This window comes from Sorex araneus, chromosome 2 (genome assembly GCF_027595985.1).
Source record: "Sorex araneus isolate mSorAra2 chromosome 2, mSorAra2.pri, whole genome shotgun sequence".
In the NCBI taxonomy this organism is placed as follows: Eukaryota; Metazoa; Chordata; class Mammalia; order Eulipotyphla; family Soricidae; genus Sorex; species Sorex araneus.
Window position 1 is genome coordinate 186,650,842 of NC_073303.1, and position 13,157 is coordinate 186,663,998.

The window sequence follows — 13,157 nt, forward strand, 5'->3', positions numbered from 1 at the left end:
TGGAAGCATGCTGGAATGTTGGCTCTGCTAAACATAAGGTGCAGGTCTATGCCTTACAGAGACGAGCTCAGAAAAGATGTTTTAATTGTGGAAAACCAGGCCACTTTCGTAGAGATTGCAATGCGCCCCCAAGCCATACTATGAGAGCACGTCCTGGGCCCTGTCCCAGGTGTAAGAAGGGAAACCACTGGGCCAGAGACTGCAGAGCCAGACTTGCACCTCCCGGGCCCTGTCCTCGGTGTAAGAGAGGAAATCATTGGGCCAGAGATTGTCGCTTTAATTTTGATGTAGTGGGTGACCCCAACTCGGGACACCTGCAAGGGGGCCAGCCCCAGGCCCCGCAAAATCAGGGGATGTTCTCAGTTGCAGCCCCTCTCCCCAGTGTGGAGTTTCAGAGCTCCAATCAGTAGACTCGTTGCAGCCAGGGATGACAGGAAGCGCAGCCTATTTCCTGCCCCGATACAGTTACTACAACCCCTTTTCAGTATAGAACACTGCGGCCTTAAGCCCACCATCTCTGCATTTTCAGTGGACATATGGAATGTTAAATACAAAAAGGAGGTATTTTCTCAATTGAACGTACCAGGAAAACTCCTTATTCGAGGAAAAGGCTATGCTTTTGTTTCAACAGATGATAACCCCACTAAGAAACTTTGGATCCCTTTACGTCTCATCAGAAGTAGAATTCAACCACCTGATGTGGATCTCAGACCGCCAGAGTCTCACAACCCTTCAAATTCCAGCTCATATTCATCGCCAAACTGATTTCAGCTCGAAGTCATGAAGAATGAAGAGGAGCCAGCATCAGAGGATCTAGAGCTAAGGCCTCTAGCTCCTTACACATGAGGTCACATTAAGACCTTTCCTTATACTCCTCTTTTACAGGTTGTGGATTGGACAATGCCAGGCCTACATATTTTTAATTAACAATACTTTATTTTTACCCTTTCCTTGGAATTCACAGGTTCCTGAACGAGAAAGAAATGACTTTTAACAGGAACACCTTCTCATTTCTCTCTAGGATACTGAGATATTGGAGCTTTCCTCTGTCTCTTTATCCACAGGCATGGAGACCAAACCCCAACTGTCAAAGCCTCTAATAACTTTAAAGTGTTTTTTCCAAACATAAGCTAGGTTGCACACCTAGGACTGCTGAGGAACCAGACCAGAGAATGGCTGCATTCCTCTGCTGAAGTTCTCCTGCCAGATGTTGTGGTGCTCCTGTTCCAGTGCTCCTGAACTGATCCAGTGCTTCCTGAAATTTATTGGACTTCTACTTGCTGCTCCCCTGAGACTCATTGCTGCTACCACTACTGATGCTGTTACAGGAACAACTCTTCAGTTTTGATCCAGACACTTCATTTCTTCAAACTGTGACTATTACTCTTAATCATTGATGATTCTCGTCACCCCTGGACAGTGCAGGACAATTGGACGCTTTACTATAAGCACTGCTCTGGGTCCAGGGTTGGACTGAAATCAATTAATAAGACTCTATTGTGATTTAGAATTGTGCTGTGATTTGGAATTGTACTGTATTTAGAATTGTTCCTCTTTCTATTTCAAATTTTTATAATTTTGTAAACAGAAAAGGGGGAGATGTAGGATGACATTACTTTGTCCTTTCCCTCCTTGCCACAAGTAGCTTGTCCCGGTTTTACCCAGAGTTTAGGCTTACCCCAGTCTCACCCATCAAGGTGTTCCCGAATCTCTCCCATCCCTTTGTTTAGCTATAATCACTTCTCCATGCTCTCTTCCCCAAAAGAGTTAATCCTCTGGCTTTCCCTTAATCTGACTCTGCTAATTTGCAAGGTCAGACCTTCCTAGGATACTGAATTTATATTATATAAGTTAATATTGCCTTTCTCTTCTTCTTGTGCCTTTTGAATAATTTACTTTAAAGCTATGACTGTTTTGTATAGACACAAGAAGACAATATTATGTTTTTATAACTTGGGAATTAATTGGCCTCGAATATTCCCTCCCGGGCCTCTGCTTTCTCCACTTAAGCCTCAGTTGCCCTCAGTTCCTAGCACCCCAAAGTAGGGTCCCCGACGTGGGACAGGAAGGATCCAGGGCAAGCGGTGAGTTATGTGCTACCCTGGCATCGAGATGGGCCTGGCCAGAGTGCCTAATTCTTAACTATAAGTTAAGAGCTTGATCATAGACAAATGCTGTCATGATCCAGTAGTAATTATGAGACTGGGACCCTGCCCGGGATAGGAAAGACTGATCTGGCCTGAGCACTGTAGTCTGAGATTGAGATGGCCCCAGGAGAGCAATTCTATAAGCTTTATGCATCTCTTATTGTGTCCATACAAAATAATTAATATTATGAATTCTTATATGTTTGCTGGCTGAGGAGAAGAGAAACACATTCATGGGACTCCGCCCTTGGGTGGATCCTCCTGCTGAAAGAGAATTAAGTCCTAGGAGAAGCATCCCCTAAGGGAAAGGAACCTTACCCTATTGATGGTGACCACACCTACGTGTATGCCCCAACCCCCTCATGCTGTGGAGATTTAACTAGGCTGTGAGAGTGGGTTGGGAGGCCAGATCCACGAGCCAGATCCACGAGCCAGATCCACGGGGCAGATCCACGGGGAGAGATCCAGGAGAGCGGGAGAGAAGCGGAGGGAGAGAATGAAATAAACGGATCGAGCAACCAGTTTGGCCTTCTTCCTTCTTCCTTCCGTCGCCTGCCCTCGACCGACGGCACACACAACGGTTCTGGGGCACCGGACGCGGGCGGTGAGACAGAGCCGCCTAGAGAGCCCGAGAGTGCACGCGCCCCTCGGCGTGCTTTAGTTTTTTACACCCCGTGATCTCCTTTTATTGGTACTGGTACCTCTAAAGGGCGCAATACAGTAAAGTCACCAGAGGCATCAAAAGAAGTTACAGGAAGAACATTGAGCCAGTAGAATATGCATTATTTCTTTGCATCTGCAGGCCAGTAATCTTGGTTTTGGGAAAGAAGATGCAAAACCAAAACCAAAAGCTTTTTTGGGCTAAAAGCACTTGGAATTACATCTCAAAGACAAGGCTGGGCTGCCACATGAAATCTACATGTCAATTACAGACTAGACAGCACCTGAAATCTACATCCTTAAGACTAGGCTGGGCCAGAACCCTGAATCTACAAATGTCAAAGAACAGGCCTGGCTAGCACCTGAGATCTGCATGTCAAAGACCAGCCAGGCTTCTGTGAGAAAAGGAAAACTGCCCCTTTCAATATACTGAAATTATTTTCTTTTCTTTTTTTTTTTTTTTTTGCTTTTTGGGTCACACCTGGAGATGCACAGGGGTTACTCCTGGCTCTGCACTCAGGAATTACTCCTGGCGGTGCTCAGGGGACCATATGGGATGCTGGGGATCAAACCCGGGTCAGCCGCGTGCAAGGCAAACGCCCTACCCACTGTGCTGTCTCTCCAGCCCCCCTTTTTTTTTATTGCTGAAATTATTTTCTGAAGGCAGCTTGAAGTGGGAAAATGTTCCTGCCTCTAGTACAGTCTACTGGGCTCGTCTTGATAGCTCAGTCCATCCCCAACAAAAAGGGACCAGTGAGATAGCTCAAAAGGCTGAAATGTATGCTAGGCATCCTAGACTTTATACTATGTTTATATTAATGTTAACTTTACACTATATTTAAAAAAGTTTCAAAATTTACTTCATAACCAATTCACAACTCTGTCGTATAATTAATTACTTCATACAGTACAACCTGAAAAAATCCTTCCAAATATTAGTTTTAAAAATGAAATTGGAAAGTGCCAATCAATTCCTAAATAAGTTCAAATGTCTATAGATTTCTGCTACTTATTGGGCCAATAAAAGATCTCCCTAATTGAACAAGCACTCTTATACTTTTATTGTTACTACTCTACTCACATTATTGTTACTACTCTATGGTCAACTCCATGAAGAATTAACTAACATGATTCTATCACTGTGTCAACAAGAGGACATTGTTTGGAGTTTAAACCAATTGACAATTGTTTAGTTTTTCCAAGAGTGAAAGTTCTCCTCTTTCTCTTGACATTGACTTGACTTTCTTACTTGTAAATAGAAAGTGAAAGTTATGACCTAAATACTTAAGTAATCCTTTTAAAGGACATATCTCCTTAGGGAAAATATAAAGTAGAATAAATGTATTTAATTATAAGTTGGTCATGCCTTGACTGTATGACCTACTAATATTTTATATTATATTTATTCAACGGAAACTTGCACACAATTTTGGCAAGTAAACAACCACAATGACATTTCTAAATCATGCCAGTGCACAAAATTTTATATTAGTCTCAATGTGTTAGTAAGTAGTGAACATTTTTAACAAGATGGGCACTATAAGTTTCCATCAACTTTGAGAAATATTTTATTAATGGTTGTTAACCTTCTGCCATTTTAGTAATTATAGTTCTAAAATTTTATCTTTCGGAAATTGCACAAAAGTGAAAATTGCAGGACAAAAATGGCATTTAGAATGGTATCAAAAGTAATGAAATGTTAACAATAATGGCTTTTATTTACTGACCATTCACAAATACACTGAATATTTTATGGAATATAAGTATTACATATATGGAATGTTTATCATATAATTTCAAGCAGCAAAAGTGTAATTTCTTTTTTCTTTTTGGGTCACACCCAGGGATGCTCAGGGGTTACTCCTGGCTCTGCACTTAGCAATTATACCTGGTGGTGCTTGGGGGACCATATGGGATGCTGAGGATTGAACCTGAGTCAGCTCTGTGTAAGGGGCTGTACCTACCTGCTGCACTATTGTTCCAGCCTCGAAAGCGTAAAAATTTATGTTTACAATAAACATGTTGCTTTGAAAATAAGACTCATATCAATGAATTTTTCAAATTTCAAGAGATCACTACATTCCAAGCTACTGATTTTCCCATGTGGAAGACTATTCAGTTACTGACTTTTCCAACACTGAGGAATCCAAAAAGGATGGGGTGTCTGAGTCCCCATCTCTGTTACAATGAGAATGGGGGAGGGATGACTAAGTTATCTTGCTACTAAAATAAACAATGCAAAATTTCTTGGGGATGATTGTTTATTCCTCACTCTAAGGATAAATAAAAATATAATGCAAGAGGATCAAAACACATAGAAATATTTTATTCCCATTAAAACTATCTAAAAGGCAAAGATGGCTACTGGTTTTTGGATGTGAATGGACGTGTGGATTTGTGAATGACCTCTCGGGAGAATTATAAGCATAAGGAAGTTTATGAGAGAAATTGAGTACTTACACAAATAGGGGAAAACGAGTCTTTACTCCAGAGTAAGAAACCAGGAAAGAGTAAAGAAGCGTTTTCTTATTTGTCTGGATTTATATGGCCTGTCTCGTAGGAGGTGGTGTATGGTGGGCGTCGCCTGAGGAAGGTTGTCTGTGTGGCAGCCTTGGGAGTCAGACGTGGGCTAATTTGTTTAGTGTTCAGATGGCACCTGCATCTCATTGACACACATTGTGCTGAATTGCTCTAAGCTAGCATCTGGGTCTTGTCCCCAAGGAACAAAAATAAGCTGAGAGAGACATCCTGGAGGGGCAAGTATGGGGGCTTACCTCCCCATTGTGGTTCCCTGATTTATGGCTTGCATTGCCTGTGCTTGGGAACAAAGAGTAACAGTGGCATTTTATAACTGTGTCACCCCTTAGCCTCCGAATGGAAGTTTTGCTCTCCAATACTCATCATTTTCCATGCGATATTTTTAGAAGAAGCTAGTTCCGAAGCTTGAGTGTGTGATTTGCAATTATGATAGGAAAGCAAAATTTCTTCTGGAGGAAAACACTGCATTTTATAAATGTAATCATTCCCTGCTTCTTAAACAATAAAAGTAGAGTTCACATATTAATAATAGATAACCTTCCCTAAGCTCTTATTTTTACTAGTCACCAGCTAAGTACTTTTCATGAGTTATCACACTTAAACTTCACAAGACCTATTGCAATAGGCAATATTTTTGTGTCCATTTTATTCAGATACAATCTGAGACTTAAAGAGGAGAAATAACTTGTCTAATGTCACACTGTTTCAGAAAGCCAGATTTTCCTCATTGAATGACTATTTCTCCAGTAAAGCATTGTGTTTTGTAGAAGCTATTACTGTTTATAGTTATTTTCTTAACCCAAAAATGCATGTGGTGCTAGATTCGCTAATGAAATGAGAATTATATTTAGATCAATGCATAGAGCTATGGTGATATAAAACATTATTCTCCAAAATCTAATAAAATATTTCATTCAAATATTAGATAACCGGTTTCTCATTTGAAATAAAAAAAACAGCCACACAAACATTATTGTACTGAATGAATAAGTCTTAGGTTATATATTTCATCTTTAAAGAAATGGAAGATTGAATTTATGATTTTATAATTTGTATCTGAACATATTATTTTCCAACTTTATTAATAAAAGAAATCAAACTTATAAAACTGAAGGAATTCAGTGATGATTAACTCTTATGATATTGTGGATGAGAAGTATAAAGCAGAGTTTGAATTCATGGATTTTGACTTGTCTTTTTTTTTTGCCTGTGATGATAAAGGAAAAGTCTGTAAGGTATATAGAAGACATCATAGGAATTGATTGATGGTAGATTCAACTGAAGGATTAGATTCACCATAGACTCTACATTTTATGAATGGGTGATAGAAACAAACATCTATGGCTAGATGGCATTGGGTAAACAAGCTTTAGCCAAAATATTAACAGCCTATTGTGGTAAAGGTTTTAAGGATAGTAAAATATATAGTTTTTATAAACTGAAAAGCTGTATTGTACAGAGCATTATAATGGATAAGAACTGAGAGAACCTCATGCATTTATGCATAAATTTTAATGGAATCCATAAGAAAGATAACATCATCAAGAAATAAAGGAACAATAAGCTCAGAAAGATCTAGTTTTGCAAACTGCAAGCTTTTCCTCTTGAAGAAAATGTAATATCTTGTTAAACTGTAAGCGTTGTACAGATAAGTTCTAACATATTGCTTTCTACAGCATAAAGATCCTTTTAGATTGTTCAGGCAAAGAAAGTAAAGATTCAAGGCTGATTTTGATATATCGTATTTTAAATGTCCTATTTCTTAGTGATCCGGCAGATCTATTGTGCTTAATCTCTATGGAACCTTTAAGCAGATAATTAAGAATGTCTTTTACAAAAGCAACATTTTTTTAACCCATACACTGAATTTTTTGATTTTCACTCCATTTTAATTTTAACACATATGTTTAAATTTTACTTTTTTTTAAAGAATCATCCTATTTAGGAATGACTTGGTTCCTTTAATCCAGAAGCATGTTTTTCTTGTTTTGGTTTAATGCCTTACATGGAATATAAGGTTCTTACCACTACTTTAGTTCTAATTCCAGGTAAGCAGAAATGAGACACCAGCGTCAGTCCACTAAAGTAGGAAAAATGAAAAAAATTGTTTAAATGTTAAAACTCCTAAAGCCAAAAGTATATCAAAGGGCTTTCCTGATTATTATACATCTATTTTCCTAAACTTGCATTCACCAGCCTTATGATAAAAATCTTGGTTGGGAATGTCTGAATCAGTCACCTTCCAGCGGTGACTGGGGTCCTGGTGCATTGGAGCTGATAGACTTTCCGCTGTTGATAGATGAGGAACTGGTTGCAGATACATCACTAGACAATAATCAGCAACCTTTATTCCCGATTCCACAGAATAAATATAGGAGAGAGCAACTTCTGATTCCCCAGTGAGGGGACCATGATAGATTGGGAAACAATGCAGGGGACATGTAGCACAAAGGAAGTTTAACACAGATGGTGTGTGTGTGTGTGTGTGTGTGTGTGTGTGTGTGTGTGTGTGTGTGTGTGTGTCCCCGTGCATGTGCACACGCATGCATGTGCACGCATGCACGAGAGAGAGAGAGGAGAGGGAGAGAGACAGAGGGGGAGAGGAGAGAGAGAGAGAGAGAGAGAGAGAGAGAGAGAGAGAGAGAGAGAGAGAGAGAGAGAGAGAGAGAGTCTCCCTGGGGAGTTGATGGGCCATGTATGAATTGCAAAGGGCAAGACAAAGGGTGGCGTAACTGGTGTGCCTTTTGGCATTGTTCTTCACCTCTGCAGTAATGGGCAATGAATCTGAAGCTTTCACCTAGGAAGAAGCCCTTTATGTAATCACCAGGGCAGCATCACCCAGATGGTTCCAGAGCAGTGCCAAGTGGACATCCACCAAGGAGCAGGGAGAAACATGTAAAAGTGGTCCAAGTGTCATGCACAAAATTGAAAACTGGAATGATAGAGCAGAAGCAGTGTATAATATACTTGTACTTTAAATATGTTACTCATTCCTGAGTTACTTAGGATTCAGTGTGTAGTTGTTTTGCTTAAAGAGTTAAAATGATTTTAATTGGGTATTTGGGGATTTCTGACTTCCATTATAAAACAGAGAAGGAGGTCAAGAGTAGAGAGACCTGTACTTTCAGCAAATTGCCAGCTTTGTCTTTAATTGAAAAGCAAACCAAGTCTTAGTGGTTTAGACTACTTAATGGCAGGGTTTAGTGGTAGTCACTCACTAAGCTCCATCAGTATTTTATGTTATTGTCAAATTAGAAGTACAAGGAATACCTCGATGTGGTAAAAAATATATAAGAATTAAGGGAAATAAGTATCAGGTTATTCAAATAAAATCAACTAGCAAAGAAAAGAAGGAATCAAGTTAAAAACTGCAAAAATAGGGGCTGTGGAAGTGACTCAATTGGTGCAGCATGGCGAGACTGAGTGTGATTCGTGGAACCCCACCGGAATACAAGGTGTGTGGTTGGCATTCTAGACATAGGCCAAGGTGGTCTACAGAGAAATTGTGACTGAAAAGCGGCAAAATAGAGAAAAGTGGTGAACATTGAGTAAGTAACAAAACATACAAATGGAAAAAAATTGAATGCTTTTATCAAAGTGGAATAACTTCAAATGACATTTTTGAGAGAAGGCAATCATCATAAGGCTCTCTGTACATTTCTTGAAGGAACTAATGAACTAAACCAGTTAGAACTGGATGTATATTAGAAAGGAAAGTAGGGATACTGCAGTAATGTTATTAACTTGATCAATACCCATAACAAAACAATTTAGCACCGCCTAACCTTCCAGTCACATTAATGCTTCTAATCTCCTACTGATTGTCAGTTAAGCAAATAGTAGAAACTTCTACTTCTTAAAATAATCTATTGAGTCAACAATTTCAGTGTTTGACTTTTTTAAACTAAAACTAATATATAGAGAGATGTATACGTCTATATTTATATATAATGATGTGCAAATATGGAGACTAGAATATTGTGAAAATTCAAATTGTATTTTATTATTTAAATGGAATTGTAGTAGAATGGCTTGTGATGAAGCTAATGAAATCAGTAAAACAAAGTTACATTATTTACTATTCTGAGTGAGAAATTTCTGTTGAAATGACTAAAATCAAAGTAGATTATTTAAATGGTTCTTAACCTCATTAAAAAAATAAAACAGATTGGGGCTGGAGCAATAGCACAGTGGGTAGGGCATTGGCCTTGCTCACGGCCGACCCAGGTTCAATTCCCAGCATCCCATATGGTCCCCTGAGCATCACCAGGGGTGATTCCTTTGTGCAGAGCCAGGAGTAACCCCTGTGCATTTCCAGGTGTGACCCAAAAGGCAAAAAAGTAAAAAATAAATAAAATAAAACAGAGGGAGGAGAGTGGGAAAGAACAGGAAGAATCTCTGCTGCACTGTCCTGATAATCACAAGAGAGATCCAGGCAAAGACATATGTAACTCACCCCCCACCCCCGTCCCTGATTTCTGTGTTCCCCAAGAAAGATATCATGGTGAACACAAAATAATCACAGCTCCAGATGTCCCACCTTTCCTATTCTCCGGCAAAGCTTTTCCCCAATGCCTTGGGTTTGAGGGTCTGACGGTACTCACTCGTTTTTCCTGGGTTGCCATGGTAACCTTAAGCTATCATGGTCTTACTAGGCTCAGACTCTTGTCTCTGGACACTGAAAATACAAAGCAAAATTTGTCCATCCCCTTAATAAAAAGGCAGTTCTTTTATTAGAAAATGGAAGAAAGCAAGAAAGCTCCTGTGGCATAGCAGAGGAATCCCAAGAGCAGAATAGGCCGAAGGGTTGTTCTCTTTTCCTCCGTTTACTAGTGAGGTGAGAGCCTGCACATTTGACTTTCTCATTCAACCTGCCATCTTCCAGGGTCCTCTAAGCATCCTGCCCAATGAAGGTGGCCCGCCTGTTAAGAGTGGCTGTGGTCTGACATGTTTCACTCAGACACTGATGTCATCCTGGCCCCCCATTTGCCCTTCAGGATCATTCCCTAATTTTACCCTGCTGTTTGCCTGGTAAGATGGAAACAGTCATGGTGATCTTGATATGTTCAAAGGATTCAATGCATAGAGTTACTGTGTCATGAACCAGGGTTCTCTCAGTGATCACCTAAGACTATGCTTATTCTCTTGGATCATAGGTGAGGTCTTGCAAGGGGACATACAACTGGGTGGGGTTTTTATCTCACTGTAAATTTGGCTTTGGTGACATTCTGCCAAACATGCGGTTTAAACAAAGGAACCCGCCTCAGTTCTCCCTCCCATGGAGTCATTCACACCATGAGTTAACTAAACTCCCAATAATTAACAGCAAAATCAGTACCAAAAATTGAGTCCATTCTCCCATGGACTCATCCATACCATCAGTTAACGGAACTTCCAATAATTACAACAAAATCAATACCAAAAATTGAATTAAATGAAGAAGGCTCCTTGGGGGAGCAGGCTGACTTCTACGGAAAGGAACTCTGCAGGGAATGACAATCAAGAGCCCAGAATCTAAAGTGAAGGAGTGTAACCCTGATGTGGGAGGTAGGGGCAAAGGGGAGCAGAAACGGTGGGGGAGAGATCTTGGAGGTGTTAACTCATGAAGACATTTATCCGTGAAAGCGGGGGTTAAGCCCCAAACCCTGCAACTGCACTTTCACAAATCTTGAATAGGACATAGGAGAGTCTACAGTTCAAACTATCAGGAGACCAAAAGTACTTGCAGGATTCTGGCACACTCTAGGGAAAGCTTTCTTTAGAAACTCTTGCAAAAGAAACATCTAGAAGGCAATTTCCTGAGATGATCTCTTCCCACGTGAAGTAAGAGACTGAACCAAACTTTTTTTGTGCTAAATACCTTTTGCTTAAGATGCCCAGTGATACAAACCTAGCTTTGATCTGCTACCATCCCTGTGAGTCCTGAGAGTAAGAAAGTGCTTTTGAGAGTGGAGAGGGAGTAAGCAGGCTACTCCTGGCGCCACAGACGATCCTCCAAGTACCAGCAGGAGTGACTCCCAAGCACACCGTCAAAGGTAGCCCTTGAGTCCTGGGTGACCTCAAACCCCATTCTAAAACAAAAATTAAAACAATAACGTATTTTCGTGATAGGGCAGTTTGGAAACTGATTTTGAGCCACTGGAAATGTGTTGCACCCATAATTTGAAACATTTGGTTGCAACCCATAAATGCTCACCTATAAAGATGATGCTTTGCTTTGTGATTCAGCATGGCTGGAACTGAAGGATGTCGGAATAAGTTACATAGATCCAAAGTAGTAAGACAAGTGCCCAGTGATCTATCCACCTCACAGACAGCATATAAATTAACATCAAGAAAAAAAGGACAATGTCCTATATAAGCAATCTTGTAAACTCGTAAAAGATTGGGGGCAGGGAGAGATAGTATAGCAGGGAGGATGATTGCCCTACATGCAGCAGAGTGTCAACCCCAGTGTCCTCTGAACACCCCCAATTCCTGAGTGCAGAGCCAGAAGTAAACCCTTAGCTTCACTGAGTGTGGACAGAGTCACCCACTTCTCCCCTCCAAAAGATTGGGTGGATGTAGCTAAATATATAGTACAGTGGTCCAAATATTTGCCTAGCACAATGCTGATACCTCAATATAGTGTGTGTGGTTCACTGGTCGCTGCCAGGAGCAACTCCTGAGTACAGAGCTGGGAGCAGGTCCTGAGTACTGTCTTAAGAATGAGGGGACCCTCTGAGCCTAAAGACTTTGATGCCAGAGACCAAACACATTTGGGCATCCAGCGCAGCTTCTTACAGCAATGCACTGGGACTGTGAAATGGGCTATGCAGTTTCTGGCAGAATTTTCCGTGGACTTTATACAGAAATCCAAAACTATGCCGATGCTGCTGCGTCTGCGCAACTTAACATTGCTAAATTGTCAGCAATGTGAAACGGTTCCTTTTTAGCAGGTCTGACTTGGGGGGGGGGGGAAACTCCAAATAATAACAGTGAGTTTTTTGTTGAAATATTGAAGGTAATCAAAATAGCAGCCAATTCTCTAGACTGTGAACTAAGCAACAGCCCCACGCCAGCTGAGAAGAGGAAATATCCCTCTTTCCCGGTTGTTTCCCATTTTCGGGAAACGCGATGTGGTGTCCACCATACTATGAGGCGCGGGAAGGGGGATGAGGGGGAAAAAAAGGGAAAAGGAAAAAGGAAAAAAAAAGGAGTTATGTACTTGGAGCAGTGGGGCTACATATCTCTTCATTCTAAGCAATGGAAAACTAATTATCAAATGCTTCCTTGGTAGTAGGGCTGTCCTTCTTGGGGGAAAACTCCAACAACAATAGTGAGTCTTGTGATGAAATATGGAATGTAATCAAGGTAAAGAGAAAATGAAGTGAAATTCATCAGTTATGCAGTTGGGGGCTGGGGGGGTGGGGGCAGGAGGTATACTGGGGTTTTTGTGGTGGAATATGGGCACTGATGAAGGGGTGGGTGTTTGAATGTTGTATAACTGAGACATAAGCCTGAGTACTTTGTAACTTTCTACATGGTGATTCAATAAAAAAAATAATAAAATAAAATAAAAGAATGAGGGGGTTCAAAAGTAGAGGCGGGACAGAGACAGAGACAGAGACAGATACACAGAGAGAAGAAAATTGCCTGCATTGAGATAGGTAGTAGATGGGTGGTGGAGTGTGATGGGAGGGAACCAGGGACACTGGTGCTGGGAAATGTACACTGGTGGAGGGATGGGTGTTGGGACACTGAAATCCAATCATGGACAGCTTTGTAAGGGTCTACTTCACAGTGAGAAAGAATATGGGTGTCCCCAAGACT